Source organism: Trichechus manatus, unplaced genomic scaffold, assembly GCF_000243295.1.
Source record: "Trichechus manatus latirostris isolate Lorelei unplaced genomic scaffold, TriManLat1.0 scaffold00096, whole genome shotgun sequence".
Classification (NCBI taxonomy): Eukaryota; Metazoa; Chordata; class Mammalia; order Sirenia; family Trichechidae; genus Trichechus; species Trichechus manatus.
In genome coordinates this window covers 4,013,600-4,021,049 of record NW_004444032.1, presented here as the reverse complement: position 1 = coordinate 4,021,049, position 7,450 = coordinate 4,013,600, and the positions used below count along the sequence as shown (strand labels likewise).

Sequence of the window (7,450 nt, the reverse complement as noted above, 5' to 3'; positions counted from 1 at the left end):
AATAGGCATATAAGGAATACCAATTATGACCGCTCTAGCCCACAAATAAAAAATGACTTTTGAACACAACTCTGAAGAGTTTTTAACGCGTTCTTTGGGATTAAGCAACTACAGTCAACCAAAACTAAACCAAACTCACTGCCATCGAGTGAATTCTGACTCATAGTAACCTGCAGGGCAGAGCAGAAATGCCCCATAGGGTTTCTGAGTTTGAAACTTTACATAAGCAGACTACCACATCTTTCTCCGGTGCAGCAGCAGGTAGGTTCGAACCACTGACCTTCCAGTTAGCAGCCAAGTGCTTTAACTACATACAGCGGTCCATGGAAATCTCAAGCAATTAACTGTCTTAGTGACGAGAGGCAGAAAGATGGCCTATAAACTCTACTTTTGATCCACTGGGGAAAAAAGCTTAAATTTGGAGTGACATCACCTCATTCTTATGGTCCCTACACACAAAAAGTAAAATTCATTATAAATTTTCACATTTGACAGAGATAATACCAGTTCCCTAAAGGCATGATGTCAATTGGTATTTCTAAAATTAATGCAGTGACCTACAATAATATGAGTTCTTTATACATAACATCTATCAGCAGGCAATATAAAAATTTCAAAATCACTCTTGGTGTCTAACTCCAAAAAGCAACAGAAAAAAATATATCTAAAATATTTCCTTAACTCCTACTTCACCTTGTATCTTTGCTTATAAAAATGACAGAAAAAAAAATTACAGCAGGTATAGCTTTCTAGAACTACAATTCAAAGTTTAACCAAGACTTCAATTAATATCTAATAAGTCATCTTTCTGATATGACACTAACAGTCTGTGAAATTCCTAACTTTTACCAGTTACGGCTTAGTGAGATTCACATGTGCTTACACAGCTCATTTTTCAGTTACTTAATAGAAAACGTGCAATGTTGGAAATGCTCAAATTTAAAGGATTTACCTATTATTTCTGAACTCTCTTCCTCTGCTTTCATTTTCCTGAGTATGTAGGTGCCACCAAAACAGAGACCGGCTGAAAATTCAGGAAAAGAAAGCTCTAACTATATCATCCTAAGAACTCCACAAATTAGATCCTATGAAAAAATAAAACCATATTTGGAGCAATGCACTAAACATTATGATCAGAACTTCACACTTAAATGTTTAAAGAGTTCTGAGCATTTTCCATGGTACTATACCATAAACTCTAGAGAATGATTACTGAAGTATACTCTCAGAGAAATAGTATGTCTGAGAGCAAAGGAGATTAGAATATTAGAAATTTGGATTTTTACATTAATCATTTGTCCAATTAAAAATTTAAGTGAAATGAGTATAAATATAACTTAATCACACTCTGTGAGTTTCCCTGCTACATCACTGGCTGCTCCTTCTCATCTTCCTTGCTGGATATTCCCCATATTCCTCTAAATGTTAGACTGCCTCAGGGTTCAGCTAGGGATCAAGCCTCAAATCTCTTCTCTTACTCTACTCACTGTCTAGGTAAACAGGCCAAATCTAGCCTATGGCAAGTTTTTGTAAATAAAGTTCTATTGAAACACAACCAACACCCATTCATTTAATTATTCTCTAAGGCTCCTTTCACAAAACCAGGGCAGAGTTGAGTATCTGCAACAAAAACCTTGTGATCTATCGGAACCTTTAAAGAAAATGTGTGCTGATCTCTGTCTAAGTGATTTCACTCAGACTCACAGTTTTAAATATAATCTATACCCTGACAGCTTGCAAAATTCAATATCGAGTACTCACCCAATAAAAGATGGAGATGAGAGTGGAGTAGAGCAGAGGGGTGGGGAAGGGAGTAGGAGAGGGGAGAGGAGATGGGGGGGAGGAGAGGAGAGGGACCACTGCCTAAGTAACTATTGAATGAAAGTAATAATAATGATAATGATAGCTAATACTCACTGACAGCTTGCTAAAAAAACCTTTTTTGCCGAGTTGTTTCCGACTCATAGCAACCCTATAGGACATAGTAGAACTCTCCCATAGGGCTTCCATGGCTCTAAATCTTTACAGAGGAGCCCTGGTGGTGCAGTGGTTAAGCGTTCGGCTGCTAACTAAATAGTAGGCAGTTCAAATCCACCAGCCACTCCTTGGAAACCCTGTGGGGCAGTTCTACTTTATCCTAAAGGGTTGCTATGAGTTGGAATAGACCAATGGCAATGGGTTAATCTTTACGGAAGCAGACTGCCTCATCTTTCTCCCATGGAGCTGCTGGTGGATTCCAACTGCCAATCTTTCAGTTAGCAGCCAAGCTCTTAACCACTGCACTATCAGGGCTCCCTTGAGAGTCTGCTAAAAAAGAAAAAAAAAGTTTCAATGGAATAGATTCCGGCTCATAGCGATCCTATAGGACAGAGAAGAACTACCCCATAGGGTTTCCAAGGAGCAACTGGTGGATTAGAACTGCCAACCTTTTGATTAGCAACCAAACGCTTAACCACTGCACCACCAGGGAGAGCTAGCTAGGGGTCAGGAATTCTTTTCAGTGCTTTACACGCATTAACTCATTTAATCTTCACCATAATTTATGAGGTAGGAACTATTTTAACCCCATTTCAGAAATGAGGTAACTGAAACACAAATCATAGAACTAAATACATTAAGAATATACTAGATTAACTTATATGCATAAAAAAAATCATTCTATCTTGAAATGCTAAGTAACAGCATTTACCTGTATTACCAATAAAATCAGAAAACAATATTATATGTGTATAAACAAAGCATAGTAAGTTCACCATAAGTAGCATATTCAACTACCACTAGTCTGTCAAGCAACTTGATGGGAATGGGTTAGGTTTTTGGTTTGGGTTAGTCTGTCAAGAGTCACTATGAGTAAGAATTGACTTGAAAGCAATGGTTTTTTTTCTTTTTTTAGTCTGTCAATGAGCCCTGGTGCCGTGGTTGAAGCATTCGGCTAACCGAAAGGTCAGTGGTTCAAACTCATCAGCCACAGCCTGGGAGAAAAGATGTGGCAGTCGGCTTCCGTAAAGAATTACAGCCTTGAAATTCTATGGGGCAGTTCTCTTTCTATAGTGTTGCCACGAGTCGGAATCCCCTCAACAGCAATGGGTTTGGTTTAGTTTGGTTTTGTTGCTGTTGTTTAGTCTGTCAATTTGTTGTACTGTGGTGGTTTGCATGTTGCTATGATGCTGGAAGCTATGCTACCAAACCAAAACTAAACCTAACCCGTTGCCATTGAGTCAATTCCAACTCGTAAATAGGGTAGTTCTACTCTATAGGGTCGCTATGAGTCGCTATGAGTGATGCTACCAGTATTTTAAATACCGGTCAGATCATCCATGGTTGACAGGTTTCAGCAGAGCTTTCAGACTGAGACAAACTAAGAAAGGCCAAGTGATCTACTTCCAAAAATTAGGCAGTGAAAACCTATGGATCACAACAGAACATTATCTGACTCACCTGCTTTGGATACACCATCAGGAGAGATCAATTACTGGGGATGGACAGCATGTTTAGTGAGCAGAGGATCAGTGAAGACAAAGGAGACCCTCAGTCAAAGGGATTGTCACAATAGCTGTAACAATGGACTCGAACATGCTGACAGTCGTGAGGATGACACAGGACCGGGCAACAGTTTGTTCTGTTGTATATAAGGTTATCATAACTCCGAGCAGACTCAAAGGCGGTCATCTATCTATCTACCTAGCATATTTAAGATTGTCCAATAAGTAATCAATTTGCAATACTTCTGATGATCTCTACTAGCCATTGGAACCAGTTGTGTGCGTGTACATGTGTGTGCATATTTGTGTGTGTAAAATTCCATTTTGGTCAATAACAGGTCCATATTTACTCATTGTTAGGTGCCGTCAAGTTGGTTCCAACTCGTAGTGACCCTATATACGTGTCTCAGGCTGGGTTCTCTAGAGAAGCAAAACCAATAAAGTGTATATATATGTATGTTGTTAGGTGCTGTCGAGTTGATTCTGACTCATAGTGACCCTATGTACAACAGAATGAAACACTGCCCTGTCCTGCACCGTCCTCACAATCTTTGTTATGCTCGAGCCCATTGTTGCAGCCACTGCCAATCCATCTTGTTGAGGGTCTTCCTCTTTTTCACTGACCCTCCACTTTACTAACCATGATGTCCTTCTCCAGGGACTGGTCCCTCCTGATAACATGTCCAAAGTACGTGAGACAAAGTCTCGCCATCCTTGCTTCTAAGGAACATTCTGACTGTACTTCTTCCAAGACAGATTTGTTTGTTCTTCTGGCAGTCCATGGTATATTCAATATTCTTCATCAATACCATAATTCAAAGGTGTCAATTCTTCTTTGGTCCTCCTTATCCATTGTCCAACTTTTGCATACATATGAGGGGACTGAAAATACCATGGCTTGGGTCAGGTGCACCTTAGTCCTCAAAGTGACATCTTTGCTTTTTAACATCTTAAAGAGGTATTTTACAGTAGATTAGCTCAATGCGCTATGTCATCTGATTTCTTGACTGCTGCTTCCATGGGCATTGATTGTGGATCCAAGTAAAATGAAATCTTTGACAACTTCAGTCCTTTCTCCATTTATCATGATGTTGCTTACTGGTCTAGGTGTGAGGATTTTTGTTTTCTTTAAGTTGAGCTGCAATCCATACTGAAGGGTCTAGTCTTTGATCTTCATCAGTAAGCACCTCAAGTCCTCTTCACTTTCAAATATATATAGAGAGAGATTTATATCAAGGAAACGGCTCATGCAGGTGAAGAGACTGGAAAGTCCCAAGTCCATGTATCACACTAGAGGCTTCTCCGGAGTTACACAGCTGCAGGGGTTGGCAAACCCAAGATCAGCAGGTCAGGCAGCAGGGCTCTGGTTCACAGGCTGCAGAGACCGATGACTCTCAAGATCAGCAGACAAGATGGAGGTAAACTGCTAGCTTAAGTCCCAAGAACTGGAGGTCAGAAGAACAGGAGCCAGTTGCAGGATCCAGAGTGAGCAAAAGCCCACGAGCCTGGCCGGAATGTCCACCTATATTGGATGCAGGCTGCACTCCCAAGGAAACTCCCTTTCAACTGACTGGCTTACTCACAGCAGATCCCACCATGGAGGTGATCACATTATATCAGATCTCATCATGGAGGTAATTACATCATTATACGACTGCCAAACTACATCATAACTGCCAAACCACTGAGAATCATGGCCCAGCCAAGTTGATGCACAACCATAATAATCACAGTACAACAGAACAAAACACTGCCCAGTCCTGCACCATCCTCACAATCATTGCCATGTTTGAGCCCATTGTTGCAGCCACTGCCAATCCATCTAATCAAGGGTCTTTCTCTTTTTCACTGACCTTCTACCTTCCCAAGCATAATAGCCTTCTCCAGGGACTGGTCTCTCCTGATAACATGTCCAATGTAAGTGAGACGAAGTCTCGCCATCCTCACTTTGAAGGAGCACTCTGGCCTTGTTGGAAGAAGTACATCCAGCTGTCACGGAGTGTTAACAATCATTATCATTATTACTATTACTTTAACTAATTCAAGAATCACTTAACCAGAGGTCCCTCTCCTCTTCTCCATCTAAAAGATATTCACTTAGAGACATACTTATTGTAAAGAAAGAGCACCTGTGATCTAATCAACTGAAACACAATGTTCATACACAGGTATAGAAATATCACTAGATTCTGCTTGAGTCATGCATAAGCATACACACAAACACACACACAGTCACACACTCTCTATAATAAAGATTTTTTCTAATGCAACATGTCACAGACTGCAGGCATACCATTGCTCCCGTAACAGAAAAGCACAACAGGACAAGATGAGATGACAGTGTGTTTTATCTTTTTAGTATGAATGTTTAGTTCATAAAATTCACATGGCAGTGAACTAATATAAATGCTAAATATGGGGGCACTAACTTATTGTATATTTCATAGTAAAATACTCAAATTTAGAGATAGCTCTAGATAAGGGAGCTAATTAATTAACCACCTTGCATGTAGTTAATATTAAAGAAAACTAAGGTAACTCATATAAATGATAAGCAAGTCTATACTATTTGACAACAATGTTTTTTAAGCAGCCTAATAAAATAGAATACCTAAACTGTAGAAAAGTCAAGATGTGTAACTAAAACCACATTTACCTTTAATATTCTGCAGGCTAAGACTGAAAAACCCACATCAGCACTTTCTGTCTAGATGATATATTGATGTAAAGCTAGAACAAAAATGGTGCTCAAAAAATATGACATTTATAACTGAGAATAAATGTTTCTAAGTGCCGACAAGCTTCTGTCAGTTGAATTGCTTTTATGTAGAAATATTTTTCCCCAAATGTGTCCTCTAGTACTTTTATTAGGAAACTTTATAATCAACCTATGTTCCAAACTAATAATTAAACAACTTTTTGTATTGGTTTTACAAGTCAGTAACATGTATATTTAAGACATGCAATTAAAGATGAAGAAACCATTCCATAACACAAAATTAATCACTACCCCTAATTCTCTTAGAGTATAACATATCCACATAGAAAGCAATGCATCAATAACAAATTTATGATTCAATATGGATATAAGTCCATAGCTAAAAGAAATTTGCAGATCTATATAAACCAAGCACATTAAACAGCCCTCCTGGGTAACATAACTATGAGTAACTCCCATAATTCAACACGCACTATGGTAAGAGTCATTATAACAACATGTGCTCACTTTTGGGTCCCAATCTATTTTTAAAACAAGCTGTGCATATTGTCACGATCCCTGGTGGCTCAGTGGTTAAAGTGCTAGGCTGGTAACCTAAAGGTTGGTGGTTTGAAACCACCAGCCACTCCGCAAGAGAAAGACGTAGCAGTCTGCTTCATTTACAGGCTTGGAAACCCAGTGGATGTTTCTGTTCTGTCCTGTAGGGTCGCTATTAGTCAGAATCGACTCGACAGCAGTGAGTATTTTACATATTGTCAGTGTAATGAATGAAATCACCAACTTGCACTCAAAAAAATTTAAATGACGTAACGGCTATCTTCACCTCTGTGAAAAATCTGTTTTTCTTTTGAAGAGGCTGGTATAACTTGGATTAAAAAATCATTTGGTCTCCATATAAAGAATTCTTTGAAATCCCTGAAAATAAAAACATACAGCAACATAAAGCATCTTGCTTCTAAGAGTAGTCAGATTCAATATTCAGGTCAAGAGCAACCACTCAGAAACACATACACCAGAAAAAGAAAACAAACTAAATAAAATTATATTATCGTATCCATCCCCTAGCCCTAAATGCCATTTGAAAGAAGACCTCTATGAGTCGTTTCAAAAAGTATAACGCTAACCCATCAAAAATGGACAATGATAAGCCAACTAATTTGTTTGCAACAAATGTAAACTTTTACTGTTCTCTATAGAAGGACTTTGTTTTATTTTAAGAAAGAAATGCTATAAAGTACAGGACATAGAT

At 38.8% G+C, this 7,450-nt stretch overlaps 1 protein-coding gene across 1 annotated transcript in view; it reads right to left on the bottom strand.

Annotated features, from left to right (window-relative positions):
* The window catches only part of IMMP2L (inner mitochondrial membrane peptidase subunit 2), a 909,463-nt gene that overhangs the window by 779,471 nt on the left and 122,542 nt on the right, over positions 1-7,450 (bottom strand). The gene's annotated exons all lie outside the window — the stretch shown is intronic.